The following is a 16,435-nucleotide window of genomic DNA, read 5'->3' on the forward strand; positions in this document are numbered from 1 at the left end:
TTTTAGCAGCCCCTTAGAATATAACTTACTGGGATATATTTGTTAAAATAAATACAATTATTAGCATTTATTTTATACCTTTTTTGAGAAAGTTTGTAATAAAAATAAATATGGGATTTTATTTTATTTTTCTGTGTATCTTTCTTTTTTTAAACAGGAAAAACCTTCAAGTAGGCATATGCTATGATTTGTCTTGCACTGAGTTTTTTAGTCATGTTTAAAATATTTGAAATTCTAAAATCGGCGATATGACAGCCACTCACAGCTGAAGTATACTCTTATCATAAGAATTATGTAATTAGGGCAGCCCCAGTGGCTCAGCCACTGCCTGCCTTCGGCCGGGCCATGATCCTGGAGTCCCAGGATCAAGTCCATCGGTCTCCCCACAGGGAGCCTGCTTCTCCCTCTGCCTGTATCTCTGCCTCTCTCTGTGTGTCTCTCATGAATAAATAAATAAAATCTTTAAAAGAAAAAAAAAGAATTATATAATTAGAGATGCCTGGGTGGCTCAGTGGTTGAGGATGTGACTCAGGTTGTGATCCTGGGGTCCTGGGATCAAGTCCCACATCAGGTTCCCCACAGGGAGCCTGCTTCTCCCTCTGCCTGTGTCTCTGCCTCTCTCTCTGTGTCTCTCATGAATACATAAATAAAATCTTTTTTTAAAAAAAGGAATTATGTAATTAATCTTTCAAAAGATGTTTGTCAACCCAATAAATTTCTCATATATTAGGTTCTCAGATATTTACAATGTAGACTTTTATTGAAATTCATGCTCCTTTTTAATTTCAATATTAGCTTATTTGGTTTTGCTATCTCTCACCCACCCTTTGAGATGTACTAAGGTAATTTTTAAGTCATTGAATTGGTTTTTATCAGAAACCATCATGGCACTGAGATAGGCTAATATCTGGCTAATCAGCCTGTAGTAGAGCATCCTGACACTGCCAGCAGCCAGCAGAGCTGCTATGAGCTGATCATCCACCTTTGAATATTCTCCCTTTCACCCCTGAATGAGAATTCATCAATTAAAGAAAAGGAGAGAACATTTTTAATTACCAGGATCCCATTTTCTATGTATGATGTTAAAAATGTTAAATATAAATTGTTTCTTTTCCTACCTGTGTCATTATGTTTCCATTAAGGTTCAGGAGTGAAGTAGAATGGGGACCTTCTCTCATATTCATTTAATATCTGCATATTACCCAAAACAATGGCATGGAGATGAGCATTTAATTAACAGCTCTTCTGATTTTAAAGGGAGAGCGAGCTCTCAATATTCTCATAGGGATATGATGAGATATTTCCATTACTTAAGAGTAGAGACAGTGAACTGACATTTAGAAATGATTGTTCCCATTTGGAAATATTTCCAAAGCAAGTTAGAAATCGAAGTCCAAATCATTAGTAGCTTCCAGCGCCATGCAGAGCAAACATACCCACTCCCCAGCTCACTCAACACCACCTGCACTGAGAACCCTGTTTTTGCGGGAAATTTAGTTCATCTGATTAATTTAGCAGAAAGGATGCAGTGTTTTGTCATGCCTGCATTTTGAATATTTTTGGGTTCCAAGTTTGGTCCTATTACCTTTCCATTGAAATTAGTCCACATAACTTTTTCAGAATGCTTACACTGGCTTACATTTTCTCTTGAGAATAAAATTTTAATTCTAATTTTTCTGTTTAATTATTTTATTTTTCTCTGGTTCTGCCACTTGTTTTGATGAAAGTTTATTCTTGCCACATTTTCTTCTCTTTTTATATCTAATGGTATCTATATATCCAAAAGTGTATACCTTAGTATCTGCTAAAAGTACACTAAAATACTTAAAAAACAATTCCCACCACTCAACCTAGTGGGTTATAGGTGTCAATCTCCATGCACATTATCATTTTTTAGAGCTTCTCACCATCAACGAAGCATCGAAAATTTGTTTGACACCTGTTTGCCTTGCCCTCCCTACCAGGATCTTAAGCTCTTCCAGTTGGTTTGGTCTGCTCCCTAGTTCTGCCAGGGAAAATTCTATCTTCACTCCTTGAATCGAGGTAGGCTAGTTCACTTCAGAGCCCATGTTATTCAGCCCTGCCTCTCTGCTTTCTTCACAAAGCCTACATTTTGCATAGTTGACTTCTTTGTAAGGACCCCACAGAGGACAATCCAACAAGATCAAAACAACATCAAAGACAGTGACAAAAACCATAAATATTTATTGAGCACTCACACTATTTGTCATGCATGCCTGTGAGTGCTTTGTATTTTCTTCTTTAATCCACAGCCAAACCTATGGAGTAGGTGCTATTCTTATCTTTATTTTGAAAAAAAAAAAAAAGGGGGGGGAACTGAGGCATAGGGAGAAAAGGAAATTTTCCCTAAGGTTACATATCTGGCAGTACCATAACCAGAACTGGATCCTAGTCATGGTTTTTGGGGATTTTAAAAAAATAGTTATTTGGTTTTGGTTGGTTTGTTTGCCATTGACTCTTGTTTTTAACCAATACACTAGCTTGTCTTTTGTAGAAGTGAAACTATAAAGGAGATTATTCAGTATTTTAAGTAATGGAAGATATCATAAACACCAGTATTCCCCAACCCTTTTAAATTCATGGGTTCATTTTAACGTCACAATGTTACTATCACTCACATGATTGAGAAGATACAATGAGAAGACAGTTCTGTGTAGTGGCTTGGGCTCTGTTTCACATTGCCTGAGTTCAAATCCTTCTAACTTTATTACTTGGGGCTTCCCTAATTGTCTTAGTTGCTTCATCTGTGTAAAATAGGATGATAACAGTATTTGCCTCATAGACTCTTATGAGGATTAAATAAATTAATATGTAAAGGTGTTATCGGTATCTGGTGCTAAAATCAATATCAACATAGATTATTTTAGATTATTAGATTAAGTGTTCAATTTAGCTATTTTTATGGCTTTTTGTATTTTGGGGAGAGAAAATACATGATACCCAATATATGATACACAAGTCCTGATGTCACACTTCTTTATTTAATATACATTCTTGTCAATCACAGTGTAGCCTACACATTTTAAATAACAGGACATGTCTTTATGTTATATAACATATAATTTGTTCAGTCTCTCCATCAAGTACAGCATGCATATGGATTCTCTAGTCTTACAGCAATTGCACAATTCTCAGAGAAGCCATATTCCACAATTTGAAAACCAAAGCAGTCTCATGCAACCCTCTCCTTTTTCAGGAAAGGGAATCTGAGACCAGTGAGTTTAAGATAATTTATCAAAGGCACATAACCTAGAATGGGACAAAGTAATGTCTAAACCTCAAATCTCATGACTCTAACATGGAAATCCTTACTTCCAAAGATGTCCCAAAAAACTTATTTCAAGTTGTTTTTACAGTCCGAAAGATGGCTTGGTCAAGCACCATGTGTCCTTAAACAGTATTTTATGCTCTTTGAGTTTATGTTATCCCCATTATCTTTGCTGTTTTTCCTCATAAGCAATAAAAGAAGTGCCCCTTTGTATCTTTATATATCAGAGGCTGAAAGGAACTTTGGAGCTACAACAGAACAGTTTCCATGTTCTGTCTACCTGCTGTCATTACAAGTCATCAGGTACCCTACAGGGTTAATAATCAAATCCTTATTGCTAAGACCGTTCTCATCACCTTCATACATTTTCTCTGGTGAACAAATGGTACAAAAACAGATTTTCTAACTGGAATTTGAAATTTTATTATTTTTACCAGAGCCCAAGTATGTTAAGTGTCTATGAGTGACAGAAATAAAATATAGTAGCTACAAGGTTGCTTGATCTAAAACATAGCATGCTAAATATTCTTTGACGTAACACATTCAAATTGAAAGCTAGGAAAGCCCTTAATGCCATGCCAGTGGAAGGTCAACTAGTTGAATTTATAAAATAGATGAAGGAAATGAACATGCTCATAAATTTTCCAGAAGGTATGTTGTTGAAGTAAAATATAGCATAAAACAAATATGAGCAATTTCAGTAATTCCCAGAACCTTATACTACATATGGTCTCAAAATAAATAAATAAATAAATAAGACAGGAAAAGTGTCTAGAAGCAGAGGACTAGAGTTCCACGGGGTAACGAAAATAAATGCATTGCTTTCACTTAGAATACCAACTGCTGAAACGTAACTGACAGAAAGGTATTTATATCACCTCAGGTAATATTAAGGGAAAAGAATCAAAATAAGCAGGGTAAATCAGCAAGACAACTTGTTCAATGTGAATTTATTTAGAAAATAAAAATGCAGTATTGTTTGGGAGAATAAATAGATGAAGTAATACTGGATTAGGAAGGAATGAAGTTCAGAATACTTCCAGTGAAAGAGGATCAATGAACATTTATGTCAAACAGATTAACATTCCTTCATAAATTTATTCTTGACTTTTATCAAGGCAGAATCTAATGTTCTTATACTGTAGATCTGCATATTTACTTCTTGGAAAGAAAAGCTTTTCATCATATTAGCTGACGAGCACTCACATGATGGCTGTTTTTTCTTTTCACAAGACCTATGTCCCCTTTACCAGCAGTGCTTTAGACAAAAATGTTTGAAAGAGGGAGCAGGTGGTTGCTTTGCATTTCTTTGTATTGTTTTAGGTAAATACATTTGGAGCCAAGAGAGAGAGAGAGAGAAGAAAGAAGAAAAAAAACAAAGAGCCAGTGCTCTCACACTATTATAATTTGTTTCTTATTTGAAAAATGTAAAAAGAAAGAAATTAATTGATGTAGTAAACATAAACTTGACCACATTTTAGAGACAACTGTCAATAGCACAATTAGATTATATTAAATAATTGAGCTGGTTTGAAAGGTCATTGTCTTTTTTTTTTTTTCCAACTGAAGATTATGGCATGAGCTTTGCAACCTTCTGCATAAGGCACAAATGAGCCCAGTTACTGACTGAAGTGTAATTAGGATGCATTTTTAAAACTCTGTCTGCCTCAATGGACTCCTGTTCTACAATTTTGAAAATCACAGTGAAGCCAATATTCACCCAATATTTTTATATTAGAAGAAGATTCAGATTAGAATCCTACTGGTCCCCTTATGAATGACTAGAAGAGTCATTAATCCATTAACCAGATATAGAAAAATAAGGGCTTCATAGCACTGGAATCCAGTGCTAAAGAATTCATAGTTGAAATGCTGCCTTTGACACACTCTCTATCAGCTTGTTATTCATCTATTCTTACACCTCTGCATTTATTGAGCAATACAGTGCACATTTATTAGTTAAATATGATGTTTGTAAACGGATAGCTGGGACGCTGAAAAATAAAATGGGGATAAGGAAAACCTACTGAAGTAGTAAGGGTAAGTCTACTATTAGAAATTAATATTAGATCAAAAAGTTCTTTGTAAAATAGAATCTCACATGATATGAATACCCATCAGTTTGAGGTGCTCATAATGTCAGGGTATGGACAGAATAAAAGCAATATATTATTTTCTTCCTAACTTTTACTTCTTACTGTTCCTGGATAGTATAAATTGTAAAAGGGTCCCTGAATTACAACCATTCAGATACTTCTCTAAGGATTTATCTTTCATTGACCAGAAATCATTCTTTGCACTGAATGGGGTATACTATAAAAAGAAAGCAATTAATAGAGAGGGATCAAATATAAAGTTACAACAATATTAAGGATTTGATAAATAAGCCAATTGGTCAACATAGTAAATCTTTAGAAACAAGGATCAGAAAGATGATTTCCAGAAAACGTCAAACATTAAGCAAATGAGAATTTTAACTAAAGTCTGCATTTGAGCAATAGGCTTTTATTTCTTTGTGGTATTTCTCTCTAACATCAGCAGGGCCTTTTTTTTCAGCTAGGTTATTAAAATCACAGAAAAAGCTATAGCAATTGTTTTCAGGCTTTGAAAGACATTTCTACAGAGTGATAGATTTTTCCCTGGACATATCTGCATAGCCAAGTAGGCAAGGACTAGAAACACTGGAGGCAGAGAAGAAATGTATGTGTAAACATGTGTGTTTATAATTGAGCATAACAAGGAAGGGATCAGGAGGTAATGGTATTTTTCTAACTCCTATCTTTTTTCAAAACCTACAAACTGTTATCTATATTTGACTTGAACCCGAGGCTGCTGTAAAGTGTCCTGAGTACATCTGTTAGTACCTAAAGAGGTTGGCATTTATAGAGCCTTATGGATGAGAAGGACAGGAATTACTTTTAATGCTAGATTTTGGGGGCATTCTGTTTTGTTACCAAGTTTATGTACTCAGATATAATTGCATAACCTGCCCTAATCAGACATTTAGTCACTTTTTAAAAATTAGGTGACTTTGTACTATTTCAGAAGTATACTTTATAATGAAACCACTACCATTTAAAATCTATTATTCAGAGAAGTTACAGACTCCAGAGGGTAAAGATCTATTATAAAATGTTTTTATATAGTACTAAACTATTTTGATGAACAGTTTGATGTGCTATTAATGGCAAATAGTAGTACTGTGTATGTATGTGTGTGTGTGTGTGTGTGTGTGTGTGTGTGAGAGAGAGAGAGAAATATTAATTTTTTCAGCTTCCTGAGAACTCATTTATTGTACTCAGTAAAAAGGCCCCTGTGATTTGGTAGGATGACTTAATCCTCTGCTAATAAACTCATTCTATTTACCAGTGATAGTGGACATTTTATTCTGCTATTTAAAAAAAAATCACCCACATAGCAAGAAGAGAAATATCAAGTGCCCATGACATTCCTTAAGAAAATGAGACCTAATGACGAATGCACAGTTATTGTGATGCTCCTTTATCCACTAGTCCTTAATTATTCCAGTTACTTTTATTACATGTTTTCCCCATCTATAGAGTTCTTTTGTATCATTTGCAACCCAATGAAACCCCTGTCTGAAATTAGCTTCTGAGAGTTGATGTGGGATTTGTAACCCAAAAGTACTACCTTTGGATTCATTAAAGGGTGGGCTTATACTAGGAAATTTCCATTTTGCAAGGACAGTGTAAATTCTGCATATCATTTTAATAGCAAGGCAGGTCAATCAAATTATAATTGGCTCCAATTAACACTCTCAGGAGCTGTAGGATTCCTTAGCTTCTCCTGGATTGCACTTAAAAGGAAAATGTTATTTACTGTCACTGAAGTCATAAAAAATGTCCATTATTCAGTATAAGTGATGAGGAAAGTGCAAACCTGGCAAGAGGGATTTGACATAGAGTTAAGATCTGCACACCAATATACACATTGCATCAAGCATGGCATTGTGCGAAATGTGCTGTTACAAAGCACTTTCTTTTAGCTGCACAAGCAGGCCTTGGCAATGAAACTTGTAGTCATCCGCAGCATTTGGGTTTTGAGCTAATCTTAAAATTGCTTTCTACCATTTTCAGAGCCTTGAACTCCTTGGAAAAGCATATTTTTATCATAAAAATGAGGAAGCAGAAAAGAAATGCATTATATTCCCAAGTCTCTCTTACCTTAGGATCTGACTCTTATCATTTTTGGGGTTTCTGCCTGAGTTTCATCATATAGCAGAAATTCCACACACAACCCAGGAGTTGCAGTAACTGCAGGTTGGGTCTGTGACAAGACAAGATTGTCCTGTCTTCATAAGACATCAGAGTAAACTGGCCCGTCCTGATTAGGTATTATTTTCTCTTGGAAAAACTTAAACTACTTTCTTTAACAATGACATGCTTCTTTAGCACCCTGGTGAAGGGAACTAGGTCAGTAAATGTCTTGCCCATTTTTTTTGCTCCTTCCCATTCTCAGTTACCTGAAATCATTGCTGCACACCAGGGTTGGAGTGTCATTGAAGTTGGCGCCCACTTGCACGTACTCATCATGAGATTTTGGAACAAGGAGACAAGGGTGGGGTCAGTCCATTGAAACAACTTGTATTAAGGATGGGAGAGGGCTCGTTCTCTGGGGAAAATTAAAAAATTCTTCATGAGAAAAAGAAATGTGTGGGTCCAAGCAAGAATAAAGAATGACCTCTAGAGGGCTCCCTACATTTCTGCATCAACAGATATGGAGGAAAGAACTCTGGCACCACATCAGTTTTTGTGGCCAGGGTACCAGGAAAGAGATGAAGGAACTTGTTAGAAGAGCTTCCCTGGCATTAAAAATGAAGACAGGAGCACCTGGTGGCTCAGTCAGTTAGGGTTCCAACTCTTGGTTTTGGCTCAGGTCATGATGTCAGGGTCCTGGGATCAAGCCCTGAGTCAGACTCCATGCTCAGCAGGGAGTCAGCTCTAGGTTCTTTCTTTCTCTCCTTCTGCCCTTCCCCCAGGACTCTTTCTTTCTCTGTCTCTCTAAAATAAGTAAATAAATATTGAAAAAAAAATGAACACAGCCTTGTGGAGTCACAATACAATGGGAGATGCAGGGACCCACTGAAAATATTCCTGTTTCTTAATATATTTATTTTTTTTTAATTTTTATTTATTTATGATAGTCACACAGAGAGAGAGAGAGAGAGAGAGAGAGAGAGGCAGAGACATAGGCAGAGGGAGAAGCAGGCTCCATGCACCGGGAGCCCGACGTGGGATTCGATCCCGGTTCTCCAGGATTGCGCCCTGGGCCAAAGGCAGGCGCTAAACCGCTGCGCCACCCAGGGATCCCCAATATTCCTGTTTCTGAAAGAAAATGGTAGAACCAAAAATGATGATCAGAAAACACATCAGAAAACTGCGTTATCTCTTGGAAACTTTTGTGAAGCTATGGAAATGACTCGTGTATACTCTCAAAAGGTGACGGGGCTAAAGCAAAAGAGAAGAGTACAGAAGATTAAGGAGACTGGCCTTTGTGAAGCTTCATGTGGTGGTTAGGACAATATGACAGCCTTATAAGGAAGAGAGGAGTAAAAGTAAAGTAAGGCAGGTAAAGGTCACCGAACTCATAACTTGGTCCTTGGCTAATACTAACCTAGAACACAAATTAGCAAACTTTTTCTTAAAATTTTAGTCAGATAAATATTTTAGCCTTTATGGGCCATATAGTCTCTGTTGCAGCTATTCAGACCTGCTTTGGTAGCATAAAAGCAGCCACGGACAAGAATAATTGGATGAATGTGAGTAGGTTCCAAAATATTTAGTTTACAAAGCAGATAGCAGATTAGACTTGATGCTGTAGTTTTACTTTGCTGACTCCTGGCTTAGAATCAGCCCAGAAGTATGAAAAGGTAAAGGAATGACATTTTTAGTTTTTTTTCTTTTTCCTCGATCATTGTTCTCTTTATCTGAGGATCCTCAAAAGTCACAGTTTAGTACTCTAAGTAAAAATAAATTAGACAGACATTTATGGGCTAACAAGGAAACCTGCAGTATATGTAATGTTGCCCTCAATGCAACAACTTACAAAACAGCTTTTGAAAGACAAAACAATGAAATGTTGGTGATGTCCATAGATACCTTCTGCTTTGATGATACAGACTTTTCAATCCTAACCAGTGATGTTTTGCTCTTTGAACCTTAAATTATCTTCAGTTTTCTACATGGCTTTCGAGTTATGTACTGCCTCAGACCCTCCATCAGTGAGTGTCATCTCTAAGCTCCATAGTAAAATTTCCTTCCTAAATGTCTGAATCAATGATATAAATCTTGAATGACATCCAGCAAGTTCCCACAAACTCCTAATATTCCTTCTTTTCAGGTAGATCAAACTTTCCAGTTGGCACCAGAGAAAATAACCAAGGTTACTTCTACAGTTTTGTTCAACTGCAGTTTTATTTGACAGCTTCTTCTAGAAAATGCCTATACAAAGGATTAAATCTCCCTCATAATAGAATTTCATAATGAAACTAGAAATAAACCCTTAAATGTCACTAGTATATGTATTAATGTATCTCCAGATAAACACTAGAGTGACATATTTCCTGTTAAATTGACTGGCCTTGTACTTAAGTGACCTGGGAAAGAATGTGGCTGGAGGAGTGATGTCATTCATCACATATTACTTTTTTAGAAAGCAGTTTCCACACTTCATTATCTTAATTTATGGCTCTGATTGGTAAAGCCTCTTTGCTCTCTACTAAAAAATATTCACATACCTAATATTAACGTAGTGTTGTTAATAGAAAGCCCAGTGGCCAAGTAGTTTTGGCATAATGTGTTTGTGATTTACACCACAGGTTATGACAGATTTTGTAAAGTCTAGTTTGTTTGAGTATATAAAATTATCATCTTTATTATAGCTTTGTATTTATCATCATACATAAAATGATGTTGAAAAATGTCCAAAGAATGCTGATTTGATGTATATTTTACTTTGCAGTGTACAATTAATGTTTATTGCAAATGCAGATTTTTATGATAAGTAAACTCTGATGGTATTACAGCAGATTTTTTTTTAGTTTAATCAGAATGCAATAAATCACATAATTCTCTAATGTTTTCAATCAGAGTGATGCCATACATTTTAACATGGTCATGCAGGCAATAAATGAAATACTGCAGATCTTCTCTCTGAGACATAAAAGTTATGTCTCATTCCATCTCAATAAGAAAGTCTGTAAAGAAAGGTAGGTAGGTGCTACAAATTTCTGTTGTAGCTGTCATGGCTGTATATACCATATTAAACACAGGTTTGATTTCTTTCTGTAAGTTGTCAAGGGTCTGAATCTTTGTGTGTTTTTGTTTTGTTTTGGCTTTTTTTTAGTGGGGGGAGGGTAGTGCAGTGGGTGAGGGAAAGGGAGAGAATCTCAAGCAGACTCCATGCCCAGCATGGAACCCAAAGTGGGGCTCAATCTCATGACCCTGAGAGCATGACCTGAACTGAAACCAAGAGTCAGAAGCTTAACCAGACTGAGCCACTTAGGCATCCCAAGGATCTGAATCTTTGTATAAAACAGAACACTAATTCGTTCATTTGCTTTGAGGTTGTGATTTGCTCTTTTGGAATACCTCACCCTTTGCCACTGTATTGGTCTTAAAATCACTTTATATGAAATAGGATTCTTCTGTAGGCCTTCTAAGTGTAGGCTTTCTCTTTTTTTTTATTTATTTATTTATTTTTTTTTTGTCTCTGGTCATTGTTTTTCTTTGGAAATTTTCTCTCTACCACTTAGCACTGCACCTAGACTTAATAATAACACCTGATTGTTACCTATTATCATTATTTCTATTGGTTTCCTCTTGCTAGTATGACAAATTACCACAAATTTAGTGCTTTAAAACACCATGGATTTATTATCTTACAATTCTGTAAGTCAGAAGTCCAATACAGGTGTCCCAGAGCTAAAATCAACATGCCAGATGTTGACAGGGCTGCTGAAAGCTCCAAAGGCTCTAGGGGAGAATCCATTGTCTTGCCTCTTCCAGCTTCTAGATGCCACCTGTTTTCCTTGACTCATGGTCCTGTCTTCCATCTTCAGATTGAAGTGGGAGAGCTAGGTTCTTGTCTCACTGAACCGAAGAATGAATCTCACAGACAAAGGAGAGTGAGTAAAGCGATAGAAGAGTATTAAGCAAGGGCATAGAAAAAGCTCCCGGGAGTGAAAGGGGTCCCAACAGGGTTGCCAGCGTGGGCCTCCCTCCCCTGACAGTTTTTTTATTTAGAACTGACTGGGAACCTTGTGGCTTTATCATTCTTGAGATGCCCTGGTTTGAATAAGGAGTGGTGATAACATCTTTTTTTTTTTAAAGATTTTATTTATTTATCCTTCAGGGACACAGAGAGAGAGAGAGAGAGAGAGGCAGAGACACAGGCAGGGGGAGAAGCAGGCTCCATGCAGGGAGCCCGACATGGGACCCAATCCCGGGTCTCCAGGATCACACCCTGGGCTGAAGGCAGCGCTAAACCGCTGAGCCACCCAGGATGCCCGGTGATAACATCTTTAATGGCTTCATTTGGGGTCTGGTCATTTTTTGTTGGTCACAGGCAACTATCACGAAAAAAGAAAAAAAAAAAATCCTCCCCACCCACACCAAGGCAGGGTGGTCTGGTTTGTTCTCTTTTCTCTGGTTTCCTAATATCTCAGCATTTTGGGAATTTCTCTGAGCCTGATCACATAGTCCCTTATCTATCTCTCCCTACCTAGCCCCACCTGTCCCTTCCTCAAGATCAAGAGCATAGCATCTTCAAATAGCACTCTCTGGCTGACGCCCCTGCTTCCACAGTTCCAGTTCCTTTTCTCTGACCCTCTTGCTTCCCTCTTACAAGGACTTTTAGTATTACATTTCCCCCACCCCTGATAATCCAGGATAATCTTCCCATCTCCGTATCCTTAATTTAATCACATCTGCAGAGCCCTTCTTTTCATGTCAGGTAATATGTTCAAGATTTCAGGGATTAGAGTGATGAAATATTCTAGGGGTCATGATTCAGCCTCCCATGCCATTATTAGGCCCAATCTCTCTCATACATTTACATTTAAAGGTCTCACCTACCCATTGGGCATTTACTTCTAGGTTACCTGCCTGAGTCTCAAAATCAATTTATAGTACAACCTCTTCCATCCCTAAAGTGGCTCTTGTTTCTGCTCTCTTGTTTTTCCTGTTTATCCCAGCTCAATACCTTAGAGTTCGATTTTTGTGCTGCTCATCAAAGATCCTTTTTTCTCCTGTAGCTGTGAGAATATACTATTTGGCAGAAATAGTGGAGGAAGACCACTATGGTATTCTGGTTATAATATATTCCAATAGTTAGACCATAGTATTGCACTTTTAATTCAAAAGTATACATACTATGCTATTAGGATGTGAAGAGAGAGGGAGTGTTATTGAAAACTCTTTAAAATTTCTTTCTACAGGGGCACCTAGGTGGCTCAGTGGTTGAGCCTCTGCCTTTGGCTCAGACCATGATCCCAGAGTCCCTGGATCAAGTCCTGCATCAGGCTCCCTATGGGGAGCCTGCTTCTCCCTCTGCCTATGTCTCTGCCTCTCTCTGTGTGTCCCTCATGAATAAATAAATAAGATCTTTAAAAAAAAAAAAAAAAGTCTTTCTACACTGTTTAATATACAGGGAGTATACAGTCCACATGATTGTGTGAAGATCACATATACAACATGCCTTGGGTGATGGTTTACAAATATAATAAACCCTTTGTAATTCAAGGAATACCTGTATGCTATTCTGAGATAGATCCCAAATCTGCCTGATTGTTACACAGTTTGTCAAAGAGGAATGCAGGAGTGCAAATTCCTGCAAAAGAGCAGCTTTTCTCCACTGCATTCTCAAGTTACAAGTAAGTGATGGCTTTAGGGCTTCTGCTCAGTAATATAGCCTAGGGGGATGAAGATTCTATTGTTTCTAATTTGTTTGGTGGGGATCTCAGGGTGGGTTTACACCATTTTCCTCTGGGATGCTGATTTGTCAGGGCTTGTGTGGAGGGTAGGTGCTAAGAATCAATTAGGAATTAGTTTGTAAATTTGAAAAGTCTGAGGGTGAGGTGAGGGGATTAAACAGTTATTGAAAAGGAGGTCAGTAATAGAGGATATTTCCTGAGGGTCTAAGGGAAGGGGCAATTTCTAACACAGAGGAGAGTCTGTTACTCCGTTTCAGCAGCATTGTGTCAGTTCAAGTGTTCTGAGAAGCAGACTCCAAGATGGGATTAGAGGATCAGACTTGCTATTAAAAAAAAATAATAAAGAAAAAATCCTGGAGAAAATGCCTGTGAAGGTTAAACGGTGAAGAAGCAGAAATTGGTAGAGGAAACTCCAGTCTGAAATTCAAATCTACTATCTCTGAGCAAAGAGAGGAGAAGAAAATTTGGATAGGAAGAAAGCCAAATCACTGTGAAGTTCTGAGAATATCATGACTATTACCTGATGGGACGTCTCCAACCTGAATTGCCCAATGGGGGACATCCTGCAACAGGGGGAATGAGCCAGCATGAACACCCCAGTGGGGTTCATCGTTTAGCTAGAAGCAGCCCCAGGAAAGTGTAGCCACAGCACTCCACTCATAGGCTAGCAGGTGGAGGCCACCAGTTAACTGTGTTCTATGAAGTTCTCCTGAAGTGAGACCTAAGTGGGACACTTCCATATCTATCACAACCCACCCTTCAATCCAGCCATATTCACTTCTCCGTGCTCATTTTGTGAGCAGCTTAAAATGATTTTAATTTTGACTTTCTTCTCTTCTAACAGTCCTTCATTACAGGGGTCATATAAGCAAAGCCACCATAGTATCTGTATAACAATATAATGATAATACACTATTTAAATCTTGAAAGTATTGATTTGGGATTTAAAAAATGCTAAAGTGGAGCCTTACAGCATTTCAGTCAAAATGACATATGTAATATTTATTCCAAATTGTTGCATGTGCTTATTGATCAGACATTCTCCTTGCTATATAGTATTTCTTACATGAATTTATTAGATTTTAGGTTTTTTAGATTCTGCATCTGCGTTCTTCCCACCAGCAATTCTTAGTTTAGTATAAACTGGTTTAATAAGGTTGATTTCTTGTTCTTCACACCCAACTGAGGTATGTTATGTTGGGGAGCAGTGGAAGTTTTACACTTACTGGATAAAAGGGATATTTTTAAATTAAAAAAATAAAAGAGAGTGAGGCAATCCTATTAATTTCATGGATAGAATACTTTGAAAGGCAGAATGAGATGGCTTTGTCTTCTCTAAAGCAAGGTGAAGTTACAGAGTTAGGGGACAGGGGATGTTGGGTGGGACGGCATGCTTAGTGCAACAGGAAGAGCCTGGGGAACTGAGGCTTCCACACCTGTCAGTTTCAACAATTGCATAACTAATCCAGCCTCCCTGACCAGCATTCTTTAACTCTGTGGTTTATTTAGTACTATTTTAAGAGCAAAGCACCATCTCAGTAAGCATGAGGCTAGCGGGGGAGTGGATGTTTGAGACACGTTTCATTTTCATACAGTCCAACAAACAACTTTGGATTTCACAGCCTGTCAGGTGACTGATTGAAATTTCCTGAAACACCCTACTGCTATTATAACGTGATGTGGAGAGCAGTTCAAGGTTAAAAATCCGTGTTTCTAAATGTGCTCCCAGTTTGCCCTTGACTTGCTAACCTTTGGAATCATCAAACATTTGTATTTGCTTGAAGGCAGAAGGAAGTCAGTGGTTTCTCATTGCTACCAGGTACTTAACATTTTCTCTTCCCTGCCAACTTTTCATATGCTCTTCACTTCATCTGGAGTGCTTTTCTCCCTGCCTGTCAGAATGTTCTTCTATCCTTTAAGATCTGCTGTTTAGTCATGAGAGAATGTCACCTGTCCTTCCTCTGAAATCCAGAGTAACTCTCACCCAGACCTTTTACACTGTCTCGTTGTTATTTGTATACTGAGTTACTGTCCACCTCTGCCAAATGCGAAGACCCTTTGCCACTGAAGTAGTGTCTTAAGTATATTTTCAATTTGTTACTAAATTTATTTTGATTACATACATTTTCCAAAAATTCTTTTGAAAAAGCATTACAGCAACGAACCAATACAATAAGGTTGATGAAATTGTAAAACACAGTAGGGCCGTGGAAAAAAAGGAATCAAATAAGCCAACCATGGTTAAGTGTGCTTAAATTACAACTTGCCTCTAAAAAATACGGGCATCTAGAACAATGCAGCATTGTATGATTTACCCTCATTATCACAGAGTAGAAGAACATTATTAGTTCCTTTGGAGAAAGTTGGTTTACCTTGACCCAAAAAGTCAAGAAAACTCTCACATTGGACTTTACATAGGAGATAATAGTGTAATTATATCCTTAATTAACTCAATAAATGTTTACTGAGAACTGTTCAGTATCTTTGGATATTCCATTTTGCTAATTGGGTGGGGCAGGGCAGTCAGGATAAAAGTTGACCTCAATGTTTACCAAGCAATGGAAGGACAGATAAGTAGACCATTACATACAAAGCAGTAAGTGCTTTAACCTATGTGAGCTTAAGAGTTGCTCTAGAATATAGGAGAACCCACTCTGAGGACGAGGATGAAGGAAGACCCGTCCTCTCTGAGGAGGTGATTCCTTATATTTGGAACTAAGCTTTGAAAACCATCTGGAAGTTACTCTGGCAGAAGGGGGTTTAGTGTTGAAAGGTTGTGGGAGAGAGGCAAGAGAGTGAACAGAAAACAAGGACACTGCAGCTTTCTAGAGCAGCACATGCAAAGGCACCCACGTGGTAAGGCTTTAAGCAGGGGTCTAATTGTGCAGAATTTCCTATTCAGGTTAAGAAATTTTGCATTATTCTCAAGAATACCAAGAAATTACAGAAAAGTTATATCAAAAACTGAAAGGACGGGATCGGTAATTTGAAAGAGTGTAGAATGTGTGGTGTGGAGACACAAAATAAAAGGGAGGAAAACCGAAGCGAGAGAGACTTGTCAGGAGGTGTCAGGAGTAGTGATAATGATGATGGTGATAATATTGCTCCCAGAAGAATGCTAATCAGCAGTGTCCTCCACCGTAATGCAGAATGACCGCAGAATCAGTTCACAGAACTCTTTCTTCCTCTTCATG

The 16,435-nt window shown here is 37.6% G+C and overlaps 1 protein-coding gene across 6 annotated transcripts in view; it reads left to right on the forward strand.

Moving 5' to 3' along the window:
• Positions 1 to 16,435, forward strand: part of CNTN3 (contactin 3) — a 327,880-nt gene that overhangs the window by 216,060 nt on the left and 95,385 nt on the right. The window contains exon 1 of one of the 6 annotated variants that reach the window (XM_072785365.1): positions 14,922 to 15,060. The exons of the other annotated variants lie outside the window; for them this stretch is intronic. The gene's annotated coding sequence lies outside the window, so the exon portion shown is untranslated. Of the gene's footprint in view, positions 1 to 14,921; positions 15,061 to 16,435 lie in introns of those variants that run through there. 6 annotated transcript variants of the gene reach the window in all.

The sequence above is a fragment of the Canis lupus genome, chromosome 19 (assembly GCF_048164855.1).
Source record: "Canis lupus baileyi chromosome 19, mCanLup2.hap1, whole genome shotgun sequence".
Taxonomy (NCBI): domain Eukaryota; kingdom Metazoa; phylum Chordata; class Mammalia; order Carnivora; family Canidae; genus Canis; species Canis lupus.